Source organism: Cygnus atratus, chromosome 1, assembly GCF_013377495.2.
Source record: "Cygnus atratus isolate AKBS03 ecotype Queensland, Australia chromosome 1, CAtr_DNAZoo_HiC_assembly, whole genome shotgun sequence".
NCBI lineage: Eukaryota > Metazoa > Chordata > Aves > Anseriformes > Anatidae > Cygnus > Cygnus atratus.
Window position 1 is genome coordinate 78,806,124 of NC_066362.1, and position 23,319 is coordinate 78,829,442.

At 36.8% G+C, this 23,319-nt stretch overlaps 1 protein-coding gene across 1 annotated transcript in view; it reads left to right on the forward strand.

The window, feature by feature from the left end:
• ANO2 (anoctamin 2) overlaps positions 1 to 23,319 on the forward strand; it is a 194,779-nt gene that overhangs the window by 10,557 nt on the left and 160,903 nt on the right. The gene's annotated exons all lie outside the window — the stretch shown is intronic.

Here is a 23,319-nt window from a genome sequence, read left to right on the forward strand (position 1 = left end):
ATGGCCAGTTTAAGGAGCCTATCCTGAAGATACCCTGTTACTATCAGAGTAGTTGATACTATCAGAGTAGTTCAGAGCTGAACGTCCCTTGATCAAATGCTGCTGCTGCAACTTCGAATTCATAATCTTCAAGAGTAAATTATATGAGTTGCTTTATACATGCCTAAAATATGGAGTGAGGCCAAGAAGAAGATGGAGAGGATTGCTTAGTTCTTTTTGTGTGAAAAATACTTGGTTGTTTAATGTGCTGTTGAGTAGAAATTTTGATCTTACTTCAGTGGAAAACATATTTCCTTATCTAAATGTCCTTATGGCTTGCAGTAAACACATTTTTCTTGAAAAAAGAAAAAGTGTTTACATTTCAATATTGTTAAAATGAAGAAAGGCTATCTTAAGTAATTTCTTGGAATACAAAGTGTTGTCAGGACACTTCATATTTCATTTCCAGTCTGAATCCTAACTTCTTTCCAGCTATGCATAAGTTTTGTGTCATTTTCTTCATTCCATGTATAAAATGAGCAGCTTTTACATTGCAACAGGAGAACCTCCCAGGCTTTACTGTGCTTATTCTCACCATATGTGTGTGATATTGGAAAGTGCTATAATCACATCTGCTGCAAATTTTGGCTAAATTACTTGACTGTCACTATACAAAAAGTCTGCAGCCCATTGGTGAACTGAGCATGGGACTTCTAAATCCCTTGTTGATGCATTGAGCTCTGTGCTATCCCTTTGACCGTCTTTTTGAAAACCATAGATATTTCTATCTGTTGAAGGAAGGTCCCTGCTGGGTTCTAGCTTTAGGTGCTTTACATTGTTTTTGACAATTTAGGGCTTCTTTTTAGAGATGTTGAGCACTTATAGCTCATATTGCTTTCAGTGCAACCAGTAAACACTTCCAAAATGTGGACCAAAACACAGGTTGCATCTGAAAATTTGAGACTAGCTGACTTAGCATAGCAAGAGCACATTAAATCACTGGCAGGAATAGAAAGGAATAGAAAGGCCTTTTGACTCTTAATGTTTTCCTTGTTCTGTTTGCTGAGTTGCAGGTGGCTGTGGGTTGTATTTCACTGTATAGCCAGGCTGAGACATCCTTGCACTGAATGGAAAAAAAGTTATCTCAGATCCTGATTCTTTTGTACTAAGCGCTGGTGTTCAGGTTCAATACTGCTAAAACATGACTATCTTACTGCAATATTTTTTATAACCAGATTGCATAAACCCCACGAGAACAGCTGTTTTTGGAGACTTCTTTCAGTTCTGAATTTCATCAGAACCTAGCAAGAGCTTTGGATTTGATTATTTGACCCTTATCTTACCCAGTGTTCAGTTGGATTCAAATTCTGGTTTGAATCCCTTCCAGGTGATGATGTGTACTCTTAAATAACACAAAAGTAATAAATGATGTCATGAAGATCTGATCGAGAAGAATCTTTTTTTTTTTTTTGTCACAGTTTTCTTTCTGAAGAGAAAACGTTTTTTGTAAATGAACAGGAAAATTCTAAGGAAATTATTTGTTGAGCATTTTTTTCATGGGTATAAAATTATTAATTTTGAAAATTACAAGAAATGCGATTCCTTCACTTTTCTATCCCTGTATGTGTACGTATGTAGCCCACACACACATACAGACATAAAATCTGTCTAATCAAAAGGGGAAGCTTTTTCCCTCTGGGATCTCTGGAGAATCTAGAAGGGACTATGCATGATCCTTTTTAGTTTGCTGCCCAAGGCATATGGCTTTTTGTTCTTTTTCTGTGTTAGTATCAGCTTTTACATGAAGTAACAGTAATAGAAAGAGATGTGGCAAAAAGGGAATCTGCTGTATCTATGACCTCCAATGATCATCTCTGCACTGTCCTTTCTAGGTGACCTATAGCATCTCTACAGATGAAAAAAATAATCTTTTATAGGGCCTGTGCAGATCTGGTTCTTGTTAACCCCACTGCTTGAACAGAAGAATAAAATGGATCAGACCGTTGTCCTTTTTTACTGATACTGTGGAAATCATGAAGGATATATTTAATGAGCAATATTCAGTTTATTCTGATTTAACAGATGCAGAATTTAATGATTTAGCATTTAATGACTTCAAATGGCCTCTGATCTTCTTGTGGTTGGAACAGAGCTTAATCTTTGTCTTTGAATAACCCTACTTTGTGAAGACTAATAGATCAATTAACCTAAAGGAACTAAACACAGCATGTTTTGCATTAGGTTAGTCAATCTACTAACCTCAAAGGAGATTCTTCCAGCTTTTATAGGCTAAAAGTATTTAGATGTCAGAAAGTACATCTCTAGGAACGCAGGATAGCATCACAACAATCTAAAAAACTATTTCTAAAAGTATCCTTTTGAAAAACTGGAAATTTCCAGGATGACATGTTTGTGAATATGTGATGGTTTTGTTTTTATATGCTGAATAACTGCAGACTGATACTTATCTCATTTGTATTGTCAGTTTGTTGGGTAAAAGAATAGAGGCAAGCAAATGAATGAAGATGTATAATTTACATGTGGAGAGGGAAGTATTAATCTTTTTTTACATTATGTGAAAATAGGCAGGATTATAGTCTGTCTCCACATCCACCCAGTTATTATTAAATCAATTAAGCAATTTGTGTCTAGTTTTCAACTTTCTTATAATTTTCTGTCAATTATTATTGTTGTTTTCTCCAAAGAGAGGTTCTCTTCTGCCTCTTAATATAGTCTTTGTTGTTGTTGTTGTTGTTTGTTTTAAACTGAATTAATATTTTGCATGTACAAGGCAAAGTGCACAGTGAAGGCAATTGGCACATAACTGTGTTACATCTTCTCTCCATCTAATGTGACATTGCGTACACATAATGATGGGCCGCAGTAATGAGATGTGTCAACCTTCTCACCATCCTCCATATTAAAGTCATACCTGATTCATAGCCCCTATTTATGTGATATAACAGATACTGCCACCATTAACTTTCAGTCTTTGTGTGTTGTCAGAAACCACAAGTAGCAGATCCAGTCCAAGGAACTCTTTGGTTGATAATCTTATCTTCAAACGAAAATGTTTGAGTCATCCAGGGTAGCCTGTTCCCAGAAAAACAGTTGAGTTAGCATAATTTAGGACTATGTGGAATTGATATTTGGTGGAAAGAATAGAACAGAAGAGGAAATTTGCTATTCATAGGATCATAGAATCATAGAACAATTTGGGTTGGAAGGGACCTTAAAGATCATCTAATTCCAATCCCCCTGCCATGGGCAGGGACACCTTCCACCAGACCAGGTTGCCCAAATCCCCAGCCAGCCTGGCCTTGAACACTTCCAGGGATGGGGACATCCACAACTTCTCTGGGCAACCTATTTCAGTGACTCACCACACTCATAGGAAAGAATTCCTTCCCAATATCTAATCTAAATCTACCTATTTTTAGTTTAAAGCCATTTCTTCTTGTCCTTTCATGCCAGTCCCTGACAAAGAGTCCCTCCCTAGTTTTCCTGTAGGGCCCCCTTTAGGTACTGGAAGGTGCAATGAGGTCTCCCCAGAGCCTTCTTTTCTTCAGGCTGAACAACACTAACTCCTTCAGCCTGTCTTCACAGGAGAGGTGCTCCAGCCCCTTTGTGGCCCTCCTGTGGACTTGTTCTAATAGGTCCATATCCTTGTTGAGCTAGGGGCCCCAGAGCTGAATGCAGTGCTGTAGGTGTAGTTTCACAAGAGCAGAATAGAGGGGGAGAATCACCTCCCTTGCCCTGCTGACCACTTTTCTTTTGATGCTGCTCAGGATACAGTTGGTTTTCAGGGCTGCAAGCATACACTGATGGCTCATGTTAAGCTTCTAGTCTTCCAGCGACCCCAGGTCCTTCTCATCAGGTCTGCTTTCTATCCATTCTCCAACCAGCCTGTATTTGTGCTTGGGATTGCTTTGGCCTGGATGCAGGACCTTGTACTTGGCCTTGTTAAACCTCATGATATTCGCACAGGCCCACCTCTCACGCCTATCCAGGTCCCTCTGGATGTCATCCCTTCCCTCCAGCAAGTCAACCACATGACACAGCTAGGTGTCATTGGCAAACTTGCTGTGGGTGCACTCGATCCCACTATCCACATCACCAGCAAAAGTATTAAACAACGCTGGTCCCAATACCAACTCCTGAGAAACACCACTAGTCACTGATCTCCACTTGGGCATTGAGCCATTGACCACAACTCTATGAGTGTGACCATCCAACCAATTCCTTATCCACTGAGTGGTCCACTCATCAAATCCATGTCTCTCCAATTTAGAGACAAGATATCATGCAGGACAGTGTCAAATGTTTTGCACAAATCCAGGTAGACGATGTCAGTTGCTCTTCCCCTATCTCTCAGTGCTGTAATCCCATCATAGAAGGCCACCAGATTTGTCATGCACGATTTGCCCTTAGTGAAGCCATCTTGGCTCTCACCAATCACCTCCTTATTTTCCATGTGCCTTAGCATATTTTCCAGGAGAATCTGCTCCATGATCTTGCTGGTCACAGAGGTGAGACTGACTGGCCTGTAGTTCCCTGGGTCTTCCTGTTTTCCCTTAATAGAAAGAGGGGTTATGCTTCTCCTTTTCCAGTCAGTGGGAGCTTCACTGGACTGCCACACATTCTCAAATATAATGGGCAGTGGAAAAAGAACTTCATTTGCCATTTTCCTCAGGAGCTATGGATGAATTTATCGGGTCCCATGGACTTGTGCACCTTTAGGTTCTTCAGCAGGTCTTGAACCTGATCTTCTCTTCCAGTGGACAGTTCATCATTGTCCTAGTCCCTGGCTTTGATATCTGGGGCCCAGGGTGTGTGGCTGGAGCTATTGCCAGAGAAGACTGAGGCAATAAATAAATAAATCAGATCTGCTGCAGAAGTATAGCAGCAAAGAACTACTGTTTTACATAATTTGCTATGAGTAAAAATAATGTTTGTATCTGTGACAGGTCTGTTTGACAGTATGAATTTAAATAAAAATTCTTGTGTTAACTTCCTGCGTGGGTCTGTAGAATTAACTAGCTTGTATTTCACAACATTATATTAGTGTCTAAGATAGACCCCACTAATAGATATCCTGTAAACACTTAACGCTAATCTGCATAGCGTTTGCAGGATTTGCTTCCTCTCCTTCAAAGGTAAAATACAGTTAAAAGTACAGTAAAATTCCTTTTCCAAGATGTTTGTGCCAGATTCCAAATTCTTTGACATGTTTTTGTAAACTGCAGAGGAAGGTCAGCAGGTCACATTTACCCATGTGAGTTAGCTGCCACAGACATGAGAGTCATCTCCAAATAAACTCTATTTAACAGCCAGTGACACAGATCAAAATCTGCATTAGGTACACAAAGAATAGCGTAAAGATAGGGCCACCTTAAGAGTACCCCCAAATATTGGGGCATAATAAATTGCAGCACTATTATTTTTTCTTTTGTTCAGGTGAAGTTTTTTTTTTTTTTTTCCCTTTAATAAAACTGTAAAAACATGCCTTGGAATATTAAGTAGAAAAATCCAATCATGATCATCATCATGAGTAGTGCTCTTGTTAACAGCACCACCTAAGCAGATACACTGAGGACCTGCACTGGTGTAGTGCAACCAGTATCATTTAACGAGACATTCTCGTTTTGAACTATGGTACTTCAAAAATTCAATTTAGATGAGCTTCTTGAAGGGTAATTTACACTTGGTTTTAAAATTGTCATCATTTTCTTGTTAAAAGATATTTTCATCTCATAAATGTTATTTAGAAAAGCACGTTTCATTTCCAGTGTGTTCAAAAATGATCCACTTTGTCAGAATGCCAAGGGACTTCTCTGGTGTCTTCTCATTCTTCTCCTATTATGCTTTTGCCATACATAATTCTGATTGAATACAGTATATGTTGCATTTGCAGTTATTAAGGCAGAAGTACTACTCAAATTTAAATGAACTACTGATACTCCACAGTAGGTGAAAAAGAATAATAACTTTCCAAAGGAAGGAAAGAAAAAGAAAAAAGAGAAAGAAAGAAGAAAAAGAATGAAATGAAAAAAAAAAAGAGAGAAATTAAGCACCAAAATTGCCTGCAATGGAATTTATTGCCCTTCCAGAGAATCAAAGTGGAATATTTGGGGGTGCTCTTAAGGTGGCCCTTTCCTTATGCTATTTGTGTAATTGATGCAGATAAATAAATAAACCTAAATAAATAAATAAATAAAGCATAAATAAACTTTATTCATAAAGGTATTGCTTAATTTAGTTGTAATTACGAAAATGTTCTCTTTTTCCAAAATCTGTCAATATGATTTGCAGATAATCCCAAGAAAAGTATTTGATGCTCATAGCACATGTGAGAAATCTTTCAGGTATCTAATATGAATGTTATAGCTGTCTCAAAATTTGTACATTCATCTAAAGTACTGAGGACAGCTACATAGTAGCTTACATTAATTTATAAGAGAATAGAGAAATTTGATGAATCAAGGATGTTTATCTGTGTTAATGAACACTTCCTGAAGCTAATGAGATGGCATGCAGAGTAACATAGCATTGGTAGCAGACAGGGATCCTTTGTACTCTAGGTCTTTGGACTTTGTATTTACCCTCTCTCCATCTCTCTCAGTACAGCACTCTGAACAAGGGAATGGCAATGTTTCTTTGGAGGCCTATTCATGTACCCATTATATAAATATTTGATGGCTATTTTTCAACTTCTCTAGTTACAGAAGCATTAATTAGCTAAAACATGTTCAGCTCCTGTATATTACTTATATGGGGCTGAAATGTAATACACAGCTATTATAAAATTAAAGTTGAACAGGCAAGGTTTGCAGTGACAGTGAAGTGGATGTGATGAAAATATCAGCAAGATGATTAACTATTTAAGGGGAAATTTTATCTCAACTTTAGAGAGGATTTTGGAGTAGCTTCATGGGAATGGAGCGTGGTCCAATCAGTATTAAAATAATGATCGGTGATAACAGCTGGTTAGGTAGAATGACCATGTTGTCAAAGCTGAGAAGTTTGCACTATGAGTCCTGTTTTTTAATGATCGTGTAGTGAATAAAAAGACTAATGGGCAGATAGACTCACTTTGTGTATGTTAATTAATATCCAGACACTTAATGCTCAGCTATTAGTAATGTACCTTAGTCAAAATTGTTTCCAAGGCGTTTACAGAAAATTGAGGGGATGCATAAAAATGGGTTTATACATTATCAATTATTTTTATGGAGCTCTTGGGCCAGCAGTGATAAATCTTGTCAATCATCTGCAGGTTCAGAAATGGAGGTGTTAATATTTAGAATTTCGGATGATTGTAGATTTGGGGTGTACAATTTGATGATATTTACAGTGGGATCTGGGCAAGAAGCAACCCTACTTTACGCATATTTATTTTTATAGAATACTATTTCTACCAGACTTGCCTGGTTGAAATGACAATAGACTCCAGAAGTTGTGTTCCCTCTTCACTAAGTGTCCTGTGTTGCGCTCTGTCACCTGCTGGAGGAGCTGCTTCCGTTCCTACAAACTGCTAGATAGAGAAGCCAGAGAAAGGACTCATGCATCTCTGTTAGGGCACAGCAGGGAGAAAACATGACACTTGTAGAAAAGGGGACAAAAACTAAAAAAACAGCTGCTTGGCTTGTTCACAGGTTGATCCATGAAAACATTTTTTAATTGTCAGTAGTTTGTGTCAGTTTGTGGCAGAAATTTTAATCTGTAAATTAAATCCAGGGAGACAATTGGAAGAGAAGTACAGCAAGCCCTGAGGGATACTACATTGCACTGATGATGCTGCAGTAACTAGAGAGCTTGCGGAAGAGATTTGGAGGCTGAAGTAGTGATAGTTTCTGTATGCTATTTAGACCAGTGCAGATTGAATAGCAATTTCCCAAAAAGTAGCAAAACATGAGATAGCTTGGGGATCTGGGTCCTTGGATTTGTTGCTTTTCTGACCTCTTGAAGGACAGAAAGCATGCTGCTGTTGATTGGGATGAGGAAGCAGCTTCCACAGTTGGATGAGGACACCCCCAACTGCAATACCTGCTGCCCAATGTATCTCAACATGTTCTTTGGCAGAAGAAGAAATCCTGAATTTTGGAGATTCAGTAGTAGGGGAAATGGGACTTCCTCTACTTTGCTGTCCTCAGGCAACTGCTTACGCTGTCTGTAATAACAAACAGCCCTACAAAATTTCTGGTACCAAGTGAGTGACCACTTCTGCATGCTTGCTGATTGACTACCTGCCATATGATTCTTATTATTTGGAGGCATTTCTTCTTAGTCCCGTTTTCATACTTCAAGTGAAGGAGACCAGGGAGGTCTTACGCAACTCCTTTGCATGGGTGAGAGACACAGAATTTACATGGGACTGGATGCAGCACTGTAGGGAAGTTTTGATATGTTGTTATTATAAATATATGCATTAATGTTTTTATAAAATACCAAAGATAAGAAGGAGACTTATTGTTCTTCCCTCTTTTTTTTTTTTTTTTGGTCTGTATTAAAAGATTAAAGGGCAGTCTATGACTGAAAATTCTGTGTCTCAGAGACCAAAACAGAGAAGAGAAACAAGAACAGCAAGAAGGAATAAATTTATTTTGCTTATTTTATTGGAAAAAAAAATAGGGAATAGGATATGTTCTTGAATTTCTCTATGGAAGCTGAGAATTGGGATCATCTTCCAGGGAGCAGAGACTACATTCTCCTCCAGAGCAAAGTAAACCAGAGCAGAGTTGCCATGACTCCATGACTTCTCACAGCACTGCAAGAGATCAGTTTCAAGTGAAATAGTAAATGCTTTCTTAGAAAGTGGATCTTCTGATCTCTGCTACTTCTGTTTTGGCCTGTGATGCAACTGGCTATGGAAATGCCTTAATTTTCCAGAGTTTCTGGATACATAGTAAGCATCAGCCCAGAGTTTTTTTTTTTTTTTTCTCAACTCAAAAACCAGAGCAAAACCCAGTCTGTTTTTATGGCAGTGACAACCTATACTCTTGAATGGTTTAGCTAGGGTTTGGGGAGAAAAGAGGTTAGAACTGAAAACTGGAATGTCACAGAGGGAAAGTAAAAAAATCTGCAAGAATATGAAAAGAAAAACAAACAAACATGACCCCTCAACCAACCAACTAGCCAACCAACCAGCCAAAGGCATAGTAGCACTTGTGAAAAGGAAGTGCCATAAAGCAGTATTCAGTATCTTCACCCATCTTGGAGCTGGGAATGGATTCCAGCAGAGAAAATGCTGGGAGGCATCTTAATGTTGAAATGAGTCTTTGAAGAAAGGTAGATATGTCTTACAGGAAAACAAGCAAACAAACAAAAAAAGCCATAGTTGTGCGGGTGTGGAGCGAGGGGATGGAATTCACTATCCTCAAGCAGAACCAGGGAAAAATAATATAAAAAATGAATCAGGCTTGAGGGATTTAAAAAAAACAAACTGTTTTGGACTCTCTTAAGTCTTTTTGCTTTACTGATGACTCTAATGACTGTGTCATTCTGCCCAAATTTAAGCTATTAAAAGGTCTGATACTCATGACATTATGACTAGACAGGTGAACATATTTCTCAAGGAAGAGAGCCGCTATAGGGAAGGAATTATTCACTTCCAGATGCACAACTAGACCTTTTTATGGTGTGTACGTTTTGAAGTGCCTCCCTTTCATATATAATATATCACTCAAAAAGGAAAACTGGATTTATTTCAAGCTGTTAAGCCTAAAGGAGAAGAAAAGTAATTTTCACTTTCAGAAAGAGGAGAAACCACTTGTACCCAGTGGCAAGGATTGCATTGTACCAGAAAAGAAAACATGGGTATTTGAGTTCATTCTGTGTTGTACTAAAATAAACAAGCCTAATTCCTCAGTGTCACATTGTTTAATGGTGTTGCAAAGTGACTTTTTTGTCAAGCTTCTATGCAGCTGAAACCAAAGTGACTGCTGTGTCAAGATAGAGGAGTACAATGGAACTAAAATCAATTCTTAGAAAGCAGAATGTCCCCTTCAACATGAACAGTTTCTGAAATCTTTTCTAGACCTAGGTTCTAGGTAGGTGCTGAGCTCCATGTACTCAAATGTGGCTTGTGTGGATGAGCACAGACTTAGTGGAGGGAAACTCTCAAAGAGACAAAAATTACTTAACTACACAAATTGTTGTGAGACAACAAGAATCTGAAGCAATATATGTGTATATATACATAATACATGTGTGGTATATATATAAACATATCTAGTACAGAATAAATAGTATTAAATATAGATTATTTAATATAATAATATAGTATACAGTATATATAGTAATATATTGTAATTATATTAATCTCACATTTTACATGATACAATAATTGTTAGAACAAATTATTTAAAAATTCTTAAAAATCAAAATATCTCCTTTCTTTCTATAATATGTAATATATTGTACATAAAATGTAATTTCTAAAATGCATATTACAATATATGAAAATATAGTATCTAAAATATAATAGTATATACATAATACATCATAAAATGCATATATTACGTGTTTTGAATATTTATATATATTATATAATAGCATAGATAATGTATGCTATAATAAATTATACTCTTTATATATCTTATGTATTTGAATAAAGATATAAAAATAATGTATATTTTTATATACAGACAGAAATAAGTATACTTTTATATTTTATATAAAATATATCACAGAATCACAGAATGGTTGAGGTTGGAAGGGACCTCCAAAGATCATCGAGTCCATCTTCCCTGTTCAAGCGGGGTCACCTAGAGCATGTTACACAGGATTGCATCCAGGCAGGTTTTGAATATCTCCAAAGAAGGAGACTCCACAAGTTTACTTTTATATAAATTTACTTTTAAAAATAGTTTCAAGAGACTGCCTTTTCAGTCTGCTAGGAGCTGCACTTATGTTTTTTTTTTTAAATACAAAGAGAAAAAAATTAAAATGCTGTCATAATTCATAACTGCCATGATGGCATCTACGTGGTTATAATGTTATGAGTTCAGAAAGTTGCTCACAGTTCCTCCCTTGCCTCTACAATGACCCAACAGGTCTATGCAGATGAAGGGCCCCTGTGTTTCTCTAAGAACCAAGGTCGCTTCTCTTTCTCCAGAATAGTCTGGGCTCCAAATGTGTGCACTGTTGCAGAAACTGTCCCTCAGAGGGATTTGTCATAATAATCATTTAACATACCCCAGACGAGGACTTTTGGAAAGGAAAAGACCTTCAACTATAGGTTAACCAGTCTGAGATTCTGTGTATAAACTACGGTTTTGCTAATGCTTATGTTCTTAAAAAAGGGAACTGTGATACATAAGTCATATATATAATATAATTACATTGCTTGCAGCTAGGAGTTACTTTGCCATTAATTGTGAATTCTTATAAATCTTAGAACAAGAGAGATTGTTCAAAAATGTGTCACATATTTGTTTCTGTTTTTCCAACTTGGGAATTACTTTTCCATAAGTCAACCAACTAGGAATAAAATTTTAGCAGGATAGCATGAGGCAGCACAATACCCATTAAAGTTAATCAAGTTCGACTTTTAAATCTCCATGCACAGCATGGAAAATTTACCCTTCAGAGGTGAATTCTCTTCTTCATACACATGGATGATGACTCTGTGAACACTAGTGAGTCTCCCTTAAGTATACGTGCTCATAGTGATTGGCCAAACAAAGTTATGTAAGAGCTAGATGCAGATTTCTGTGCAGTTATTCCAGGTTAGCATTGATGTAACAGTGATCATAGCACCTGAAACAAAACAGTTAGACAAAAATCTTTGTTTTGAAGGGGTGTATAGATCTTATTAGTTTTTTTTATTGAGGTTCATTTTATTTTCATTTTTATTTTTATTTTTATTTATTTTTTATTTTTTATATATATATGAAAATGGTGGATATGCTTGCTTTAGAGCCATATGCAAGCTCTCTCATCTAGGTAGTAATTCATTAGTGAATGCTTTCTTCTTCCTTCAGTTCCTTGGTCTGTAATCATTTTAGATCATTACTGAGCTCACTAGAATGATTGAGACCTATCCTTTGTGTACATTGCAATTTCATAAGAAGTCTAGTGGAAAAGCAGTGGAACAAAGGGTATTTGACAGAGAATGAGCTCCTGGTAGTTAGGTAAAAATGAAACTATGAAGACTAATATTCCTTCTTATCTTTGGAAAGAGCAGCCTTTCTAGGGAGAACATAAAGACACCACCAAGGAGTATTCTCCTGAAAATGTGGAGGTGGCCATTACCTTCTATAGGTTAGTGCTGACACTGAGCACACTAGAAGAATACCATCATTTTTCTCCTCCAGAGGAGCACGGTAAACAACATATCAACAATATATCTTGTTCTAAGATTTATAAGAATCTCAGAAATACAGAGTAAATTCAAAGTGTTGCAAATGCTTAAGCTCCAAGCTGGCACTTCACAAGTGCTAGTTCTAAAACAGTTATTTTCTTCTAGTCCCTTTCAAATGGAAGAAAAGCATATCGCTGCCCCATATCCCATCCCTATTCTGAGGAGATTTCTCCAGATCACTTAAAGTCCAGACTCTGCTCCCATTGGTACTGTCCATAAGATGTGAAGGACTACTGATCTTTCATAATTCTTTGAAGCAAAGTTTTAATTGTAGTGCAGGTTCTAAAGGACATCTTTAGCATTTTTTTTTTGTTTGTTTGTTTGTTTGTATTTGTGTGTGATTCTTTATATCACTTTCTTGCCTTTCTCATCTCCCATTATCCTTACTCACTTGCAAGTGGTAATCCCCTGATGGCTGTTTTGAAAACTGTTGGCATTCATGCTCTTTTTTCAGCCCTTATATTCCATACATTTCTCAGACTTTTAATAATCATTCTTTGCCTGTTTCTTAACATTGGCATGTGTTCAGCTGCCACAGAACCCTTTTAGGAAGTCAAGACAAAGTAATATCCTAAGGATCATGTCCCTCTTGAAGGTCACTGGGAGGCTACTGCATTACTTAATTGTCCACACTCTGCATAGTGGGACCCAGGAAAATTTATATGATAGTCTTTGTTGTGAAGACATAATTTCAGGCTTTTGCAGGACAGGTCAATATACACTGGCAAGCCTACTTGGTTGTCACTGGTCTCTGTGAGTTCACTGGATAATGATTACTCTGTATGTCCTACAGCACTGCTCAACTTTCACAGGTAAATGCATGCTAACTGCTTCACCTCAACAGTACTTGAGCTGCTCATATATTTCTGGCCTCTGTATATTTGTTCCTGTGTCTTCACATCAGTTTTCCATAGGACCACTTGCCTATTCACCACAGGTCACTGCCTTGTGCAGGATTTTCCATTTTTGCTCATGTATCATCAGCTGCCATTTCACGTTCGTATCTTATACCTGTATCAATCCTGCCATTCCTCAGTATGACTACATATCTTTCATTGGTCTATATGAAGGCAGTCCTTCATCCTTTCCTCCTGTTCATCAGTTATGATCAGCCACACACCTATGTGAAGACCTAATATCCAAAGCATCTGCTGATCCATGTACCTGAGAACTTTTTATGTCATGACATCTTGCTTATTTCTGAAGACTTCTGTACAAAGTTTTGTGTCTCCCTTGCTCTCTCTTGTTTTAAAATGATGTTGTCCTTAAGAAATGGCTCACCCATGCCCCAAAGTTGGCAAAGCTCAGTTTCAGCTGGATAGCAAATTCTGCTCATTAGAGGACTTCAGTTACTTTTAAACTGATCTGTTGCACAAGGCATTCAAGAGCACCATGGTAACGGTGTAAGTCACAGCTTGCACCACAAGGGACTCCAGTTTGTTTTTCACTTGTGAGCCACAGTTCACAAGTGACTCTTCCGGAAAGTATTTGTCTCTTCAGAGGTGTTGTGTCACATCTGGACACCAACTGATAAATGTCTTCACAGAAAAGTTAGCACAAAGAATATTTTTAAATGTTCCATGGACCAACTTTGTAATTTGTTGCTAATTTCCACATAATGGAACTTCATAATGCTCGAGCACAGTCATCAGACTCACTCTCTGGTAGGACAGACACAGTTTATCAGGAAAGCTGCTGGATTATTACAGAGAGTTACAGAGAATTACAGAGAGTTAATCTTAGTATTACAAATTAGCTGTAGTTTATAATAAAGTGACCCTCCTGATATCACTATGGATATTTAATAGTAATGTACTCTGTATAGTAATAGTAATGTGCTCTGTATAATTAATTATCAATTTTCAGCATTTCATAAAAGGTGTAATTATAATGTAAATCCAATTTTGTTACTGTTGTAGTTTTTTAAGTACGACAAAAGACTAGTAAGTAGGTCTAAAATGTATTTCTTCACTTTCACGTGTCAGTGATAATTATGAAAGAAAATAATTGGCATACAATTACCAACCACTTCAGTACAATTAATCACAATAAGAAGTGTAGCCAAGGAACTATCCATCAAAAAATGTAAGCCAAATCCATGAAATGAGGCAATAGGCATCTTGCCATTACCTGGGTCCTTGAAAACATAAGAAGGTGGAATGAATGCAAGGCAGAGAAGGCCATTTCCTCAATACAACTCTGTTGTAGAGTTTGCATTGAAGTGCTATTTCAAGTAGAAACAGGGCAGGTAGATACATACTGACTAATACTTTCTGTATTTAAGATGGGTGCTCATATAGTCAGTATAAAGGGTTAGACAGCCTTGGAGAGCGAAGCTTCTCCTGGAGCTGCCTGTTGAGTGCAGTCACCTTGTAGGGAGGAATGACAGGGACTTGAGAGTTATCTCCTGTATGTGAACCATTCATGGAATTTCTGTCCTTTTTGTGCCCAAAAGCACATGTTTTAGCAGTCATTCCTACCAATTGAATGGCTTGTGGGGACATGAAGACTGGCTGCTAGACTGAAAAGCCAGCAGGATTCATACCTATGTCTTTTTTTCCCATGTCACGATCTAAAACTGCTGTCAAATATCAGGGTTTTAAAAGGAGTATAACTTAAAGTAAATATTACTTATATGTTGCTAATTACACTAGGATAGGGAAAGCAATTTAACATAACATAATAGATACTTTGGGTCTGAAGGTATTGGTGGGGACTAGACCTCCTGTCCTTGCCCTCCCTGGCAAATTGGACTCATTAAAGTTCTGGTTACCAGTTTCATTTCCTTGTGGTTGAAATGTATTCTTCAAAAGGACAGAAAAGTAGAGGTGTAAGTAGAGGCCAGAGAATTAAGTGATGCTGACTCTTTTCACTGGCAAATGGATTTTCAAGCACATTAGTGCAATAATGTGAAGGGAAATGAGAATGCCAAATGGAAAGTCATCTCTTAGCAGCATGCCTGTATTAATATTTATAGTTAATTCTCACAAGTGAAAGCTCTCTGTGCAGGTGTGCTTTTCACATCTTCTGTTTTTCATGATATTTTTCTTTTGCCTGCATACATCCTCTGCAATTCTTCAGCTTTTCTTCCTGCTCAACAAATTTCTGTTTTAATTCTTGCCTGCAACAACTCTACTAGTTATAGGCTGTTATTTATGAACTATATAACTCCAGTTATTAATCATAAATCAGATACGAAATATATAATACAAATATATAGTTATTAAATACTTCTTGCCAATCTGTTTTGTTCAGCTGATGACAAAAGATGCACTACTTCTGTAAATTTACTATTACTGTTTTTGGAACAAGCTGAGCTTGAAAATTATGTTGTGATCAGACATTGAGGTATGCCTGTTCACTACAGGCAGGCACAGTGTTCTAGAATGAGATTTAAATGTAAATTGTATTTATGTTTCATCAGAAGTATTTGGGAATTCATGCTAATTCAGTGATTAATTTGAAGAAGAAAAAAAAATATTTTGGAAAAACAAACTGTTTGCTTTATCCTTTTTTTTTTTTTTTTTTTTTTAATACTGCATTTCTGATTTGTTTCAAAATGCTGATTTAAGAGGAGATTTGCCTAAATGTTCTTCAAAAACAGATACTTAGTTTAAAAGATGAAATAATAATGATAATAATAAATTGGACAATGAATTTGAGTCAAACAAAAGCTGATCTTTTCAATTTTGCAAGCATCCTGATGGCACAGGGTGGGCTGGTCTGTTACAGTTTATGTGAGTCTGTCCTGTTCTTTTCTGCCTTCAGCAATGTGCCTTGCACGTTCCTCTATCTTGCAGTGCTGCCAGGAGTTTCTCACTCACAGTGCTGAACCAGCTGAAAATGTATAATTCTTTAAAACCAGGAGGATTTAGTTTTTTGGGAGCTTATCCGGCTAAAGAAACTCACTATCCAGTTACACAAATGTGACTATGGGCGAGAAGGTTTGAATGCTTAGGCACTCTCCCTGGAAGGTCAAAGTTTGAGCAGGGGACTCAAATTTAGGTGTATATATTTACATGGGTATATGTATAGAAATGTGTGTATGCGTAACATACGTGTGTGTACATATATACTAATGTGTGAAGTTAAGGTGAATTAAGGCACTTAGACTTTTAGTGTTACATAAACTATTGTAAATATGTGTGTTTGTACTTTTGGTCAAAAGGAAGCATTTCAATAACTTTTTTTTTTCCTGTAAACCATCTCTATAAATATTTGAAAATAGCTAACACATGTTGCAAATATTTATTTAACACTCTTTGAAATGAAATTTAAGATAGTTCTAAAATCGTAATATCTGACCGGTATTAGGAGGTCATTTTGTGTATGTGTGAATGTTCCAGTTAAAACCTCTTCAGCCGAAACATCTGTTCAGTTATCTGTGATGAATGTGTGAATTTTCTGGCAAAAGCCCTGCTCAATATTTTTAATAGTCAATGCCAAACTTAAAATTATATTTTTAATGTTGTAACATCATGTGCAAAAGTTATGTAACCAGATCTGGGTCTGTGTGGTTACTGCTATTTATACTACTGTTGTGGTGTACAGCAGATGAGAATCCAGTGTTTTCTGAGTAAACACAGAACAAAAAGATGTATACTCTTTTACCAAGATTATCATTTGAGAGTAACGAAATAGAACAGAGTATCAGTGGGATAAATTGCAGTGGGAGTACAAAGAAATGGTGGCATATGCTATACTCTCAAACTTGTGTAAATGAAATCTGAGTCTGACCTAAGAACATAGCTGAAGATATTACAATACATTTAAATTACCCTTGACCACAAATACAAAATTTGTGTAATGTAATGCTAATAAGGCTATGTAGTAATGGCATGCAAATTAGTATATTGTTTCTACAGTAAGCCAAAATATACAATTAATTAATTGACATGTCTGGTCATTTCTTATTGCTTGCCAATTATAGCTCAAATTTTATTTATTTATTTATTGGGGGGGGGGGGGAGGGGAAGGGGAGAGCAGTTTGGTTTTTTTTTGCTCACAGTTTTTCAGAATAACTCTGAGTCTCCGGTCTTGGAATATTCTCCCCACTGTATGCCAAGAACAAAAGACATCTTGTGCTCAGTATTAAAAAAAATAGGTTTGGTGATGCCCCCTCGCAAATAGACATCAGTTTTGCTTGAGTCAGATGTGCTTACTGAAGACTGCCAAAAAGGATATATGTATATATAAAAGTTCAATTTTTGTTCTCAGTACTGTTATATCTTTTCTGATAAACTTGGATTCAGTGACATCACTTGATGTGTGATCACCTCTAAACTGTTCTTGAATGTTAATATTTACCCAGGGATGCCAGATGTGAGGACAGTGAATACTGTAGCAAATTCTCTGTTATGAGATCATGTCCTGAGCATCTTTCTCAAGCTCACTGAAGGTTCTTAGCAGCACACCTTACTGAGAAACTTGAAATTTGATGTAACCTTTTTTTTTTTTTTTTTTGCTAGAGGAAGTAATTCCTGTACGTTCAGTTTGTGAATGCTCTTAAAGTACCCACTTAAAGTACCCCCTTAAGATGCAAACTTTAGTGTGTGAATCTACCAGGGCTTTAAAAATGATGGTTAGATTATGTAGCCCCCAATAACACAGTATAAAGAGATACAGTATAAAGAGATTTATTTATGTTTCATTGGTTTCAGAATGCTTAGCATTCATGAATAGCTATCCTGATGTATAGAAGCAAATACGTGTAAGAGTAAATCCATTACAGGACACTTCTAAAGTCTGCAGGGCTTGACCTACAAGAAAGATTTGTCTTGAGCATCATTAGCCTCTGAACAAGAGGCAGACATTGCAGGACTCTCCTGCTAGTAGCTGGCTTTTGTTATACAAAATTTGGGTATTTTGTTGCTGAACATATCTTCCCATTATTAAGTCACAGATTAACATAGTGTACATAACTTTGTTAACTAGGTTCTGTTTTCTGGATTTTTTAACATTTATCATAAAATAATATTTGATAATACTATTCAGTGTGGCAGAAATATAAGAACAGTATCACATTTGCTGACAATTTTATTTTCTGAGAATTATAATAGAAATCAAAACTCACTTTCCATTTACGAGTGTTTGATGACCTTTTTTGTTGTTGTGGTGGTGTTTTTGTTTGTCTGCTGGTTTCTTTTTTTTTTATATTCTCCTTTTTTTCTCTTTTTTTTCCTCTTTTTTTTTTCTCTCCTTCTTTTCTTTTTTTTTTTTTTTTCCTTTACCAGTCAGATGATTGGTCAAATAAGCAAACTAGCTGATGGATAATCCTCCTTCAATTTTTGTAGTTACAAATTAATAAATTGGAACCTGTAAATCTTGACTGGCTGCCTTTTTCCCTCCCCTCCCCTTCCCTTTTCAAAACTGTTGGTAATTCTACAGAGGACACTGGAAAGTGCTGTCTAATTAACATTTCTAGAAATCTAATATTGTCCATTTAGTGGTTGGTTTTAACAGTGATCATCATGCCCCTTGTGGGAAGATATTATCTCCAGGTTAGGTACGATGTTAGCTGAGAGAGATGCTTAGAGCTCCAGAAATAGTATAATACTGCACTTTCCATCTATGAACAAGATATTTCTTGGATGCCGATTTCCAGACTGTTTGCCAAGCTTCTCAAGTCAGGCTCAGCTGCAATGTTTCAAGCAATTATTGTTCCTTGCTTTATGATTTGCTCAGATTGCAAGGCTTCTGCTGCTGCTGCCACCTAATCATCTTCAGAACCTGGAAGTTTACAGCAGAGCTTATTAGCTTGGGCTCTACAATTCATCTGTAACATGCCAGTGCCTCACTGCTTGAGAACTGCTTCCCTAGGAAGTCCTCAAATGCAAGGAACCAGTCCCAGAGGCAGTGTGGCTTTATTATACCTCTGCTGATGCTGAGCAGTTGGAAATGCAGTCTGGTCCCTTGCATTATGTGTGTTTAACTGAAGAAGAAGAGATGTTTCTACCTGTGTTTAGATGTCTCACTGAAGAAGTACAAGAAATGCCACTGTACTCTTTTGCAATCTTTGTTCTGCCTCGCACTTAGGCATCTAGGCACCACTAACCACAGTCAAGTACTACAGCTGGCAGATGGGATGGACTCCCTAAAATATATGTGCTTTAAATAAATTTAAATTGTTACATTGTCATCATATAAAAGTTTTTTTATACACGTGATTTTTGAGTGGGAAAACATAGTAAAGAGAGATATACTGATAGTAACATTTTCCAGCACACACTTTCCCCATTTAAAATTAATTTCCATGCTTTCTAATCCCACCTAATAGGCAATAACCCACTATTCTTTGTAGCCTTCAAAACAATTGTGTCTTGATGTATCTTGAGTCATCAAATCTGAAATGTCTTTGGAACCAGCTTGAGGTTTAAAAGACAAATAGCTTTCAGAAGCAGGCGTGGAGTATGCTGTTCTTCAGACCTGCTCCTATTTACTTCTGCTGACAGCTACCAAGAACAGAACAATTTCCCCTGTGCTATGCAAAAAGGGAAGTGTTTATTCTCAAGTAACCAAAGTATTTGGATGCATATCAAAACAGCGTCATTAGCTTTTCTTTGGTTGGTTGGTGAAGACTAAAGTATTTCTGGCCCTTAACTCTCAATGATAAAATACATTAAAAGCATTATCCTTGTGTTAAATTAATTTGCATCTTTTTCCCTTGCTGGTAAACCTGAGTAAATCCATACTAGAGGGTGTTCAATTGTCAGGTCATAACCTTTGGTAATTCCCACCTAAATAGCCCATTAACTGTGTGCCTGTACCAAATTACATCATCTGATAGCTTAGCCTGACAGTCTCATTAAAACATCAGAAGGAAGACAATTGCAATTGTATCATAATCTGTATTATTTATTATAAACCAATCACCAGATTGTAGCGTAATCTGAAGATAGAAGAACCATTCAGTGGTGAGTTTGTGAGCTAACAACAGCTCTTGAGTCTCCATTACTCTCTAGGCTTAATGCATTGCAGGGTGTGCTGTGATAGAGAACCCAGATATGGTGTAAATGCCTACCAAGACACTTTCATCCATAAAGTTCCTCTCCATCACTAAACAGAGAGCTATTTACCAGCCCCGTTTTTACCTGGCATTTGGGTGACCCCTGTGACTAAAGTGAGTCATAGTTGCCTGTGCTCTGCCCAAGGTTGAAACAGTCAGATTGCTTACTGTGTCTGTTTTATCTATGCAGTTAATTGAAGAAGAGGTGATAGTAGGAAGTAGAAGATAGGGTACTAGGGAGAAAGGGAGGCCTAAAATCCTTCCTATTATCTGTGGCGTAATTATTGTAAAATGACCGTATTTTTTGAGACTGAGTGTAGTACACTAACAGTTGCATTAGGAAAATGTTTAGAAAAGAATAGGAACAGTACAACTTATGATATTTTACTCTGTAATGTTCTCCCGATTACAGACACTCACTCTGCGTAATTTTCCCCACTTGATGTACTTTGTTTATCTAGTAACCTTCAGTGGATCTCTCTTCCAATGTCTAGTCCAGTTTTTCCTTGGAAACTCATACAGGTTTTACACCAACAAAGTCTTTTTTCAAGACTGTGGGTACTACTCACTGCATGAATGTCTATGTCCATTTGTTTATTTTGAATTTGACTCCCACTAGTTTAGCCTGGTTTTGTCTGATGCCTTTTAGTTCTTGCCCAGAAAGAGGCAGTATGCAGTCCATTGTCCCCTCTCCTTACCACAGGATTTTATAGACTTTTGTGATGCCTTCCTTAAGGTTCCTCTTTTCCAGATTGAAGGGTCACAGTCTACTGGTGCTTCCTATTTAGTTGCTGTAGCAAGGTTTTTCTGGGGTTTTATCTCTCTTTTGTAGTCTAATGTATCCCCTTAGAGGTGAACAAACAAGAGCTCTACGCTCTACATACTCATAGTCATGTCATTTATGATGCTACTGTACAGTGCAGACTCTGCAAAACTTCAAAGAATTTTCTCAGTGGTGAAAGAACTCTGGCTCCCCACTGCTTCCTGTTGTTTAACCAATTATTCACCCATCCCAGGACCTGCTGCCTTGTACAGCCTGCCACATTATGTTACTGTGCAGTGCTTCCTCCCCTTCTCTCCCAGTTTACACTGAAGTTGTCTGGGGAGGTTTTGAATTCCCTGACTGCAGACAAGCCTACCTGACCACTTTGATTACTGTCATCTTAATCCCCTATTACTCAAGCCTCTGCAAATATAGCCAACATTCCTTTTACTGCTACTGATGTTTGTTGAGAGATTGTCATGGGAGATACTATCCTGGGAAGTCTTGTAGTGTATGACTAGAAGAACATAATTAATAAAGTAAATACTTTGTACTACCATTACTTTTAACACTTTTAAATTAAAGTAAACCCTCCCAAAATTTAGTCCTATGAATGAAATAAAGTCTAATAGCAAAATAAATAAATAAATAAATTGAATCCTCCCTTTCCTAGCTTATTTGTTAATATCCCAGAACAAATATTGAGTGATGAAGCAATATTTAATGTGCCATTCCTCTAGTTTTCAGTTATCTGGAGTTATGCCTGTTATCTGGTCTAAAGATTGACTTCCATGCTCTTGCTGATTCATCTGGAAAATTGTTTAGGAGTATAAACCTCTGTGAAGATTAGTGTGTCTCATTCTCTCAATGGGAATTACATTTTGCCCTCTTAATGTTAACTCTTTGGCCTCAGTAATTTTGTTGATTTTATTATTGATAATCGAGTTTGGTATGCTATATTTTACAGAATATTGGCTTATTTACTGGCTAATTTGGCACTAAATGTAGCCAGGCCAGCTGACCATGTGTTTTTCCATTGACAATGCCAAAATACAGGAGGTGGTAGAGTAGACACGTTCCTCCCTTCCTCTGAGGAAGTCTGATTTGGGTGTTTTATTTTATTTTATTTTATTTTATTTTATTTTATTTTATTTTTATTTTTTTCACTTTTGCATTTTATTATTATTTCTGGTATTCTTCAGTCTCCGAAGATGTATTTAAATTGTGATATATTTTTGCAGCAAGAAATTTGAACCAATGACAGAGAGAAATTTGCTAATAAAGTTATTCTGAATAAATATGGAAGATTTTGCTTTACTTTTTGAGTCACATTTTTCATGCTGTGGTAATTATTTGCCTCGGATAAATAGATGGAAAATAATGAGGAAAATGCATTATTGTAAAATCCAAAATGTTCATTCAGCTACTTTCAGAAAGAATTAAAAATGAACAACAATCCTGAGATATTTGTTACCTAATGCTAGATAGATTCTGCATTGAGTGCAGCAGTAATGCAGAGTTCTGTGACTTTTTTTTTTTCTATTTGGCAGAGTTAACAATCTATTCTACATTTGTGCTTGAATTTCTAGCAGCTCATTTTCATTCTGTACTGTACCATTAAATATTTCCATCTTCTTCAGGGGAAGCATGCTTGTGTTTTTAGACTTCTTTTATCGTCTTCCACTCAGAGACACTGTCTGCAGATGAGTTGGAAAAATTTGGTTCAAAAAGTAGCAATGCCATGAAGAAACATTGCAAAGGAAGTACAAAGTCAAATGTTTCATTCCACCCTTCTTTATCTAAGGAATTAAGGTTATACAGTCATTTAAAGCCTTTGGCCAGAGCATTCATTCCAAGGTGTTCTGTTCTTTGCTTATACATACTAGTGAGTTCTTTAACTGTTTATGTTGAGAGGTGGGAGTAAGAGTAAAATAAACAGGACATTAACACTGACATTGGTAGAAATGAAGAAGGATAAAGGCAGACTGTCAAGTGTGTAAATTATTGCAGCTTTGCTTAAGTTGAAATTTGGATTTGAACTTGTCCGCTTAACATATTGTTGAGCAGCTAAAAATAAACCAAACCGTGTAAACTAGGCAGCGTTTACCTTTGCCATTAGTGAACAAGACTGTGCTTTACACTTGTGTTGTGTGTAACTCGTGTGTCAAGAGTGAGACAACTTCTTGTGTCACTTCTAATTATTTGTAA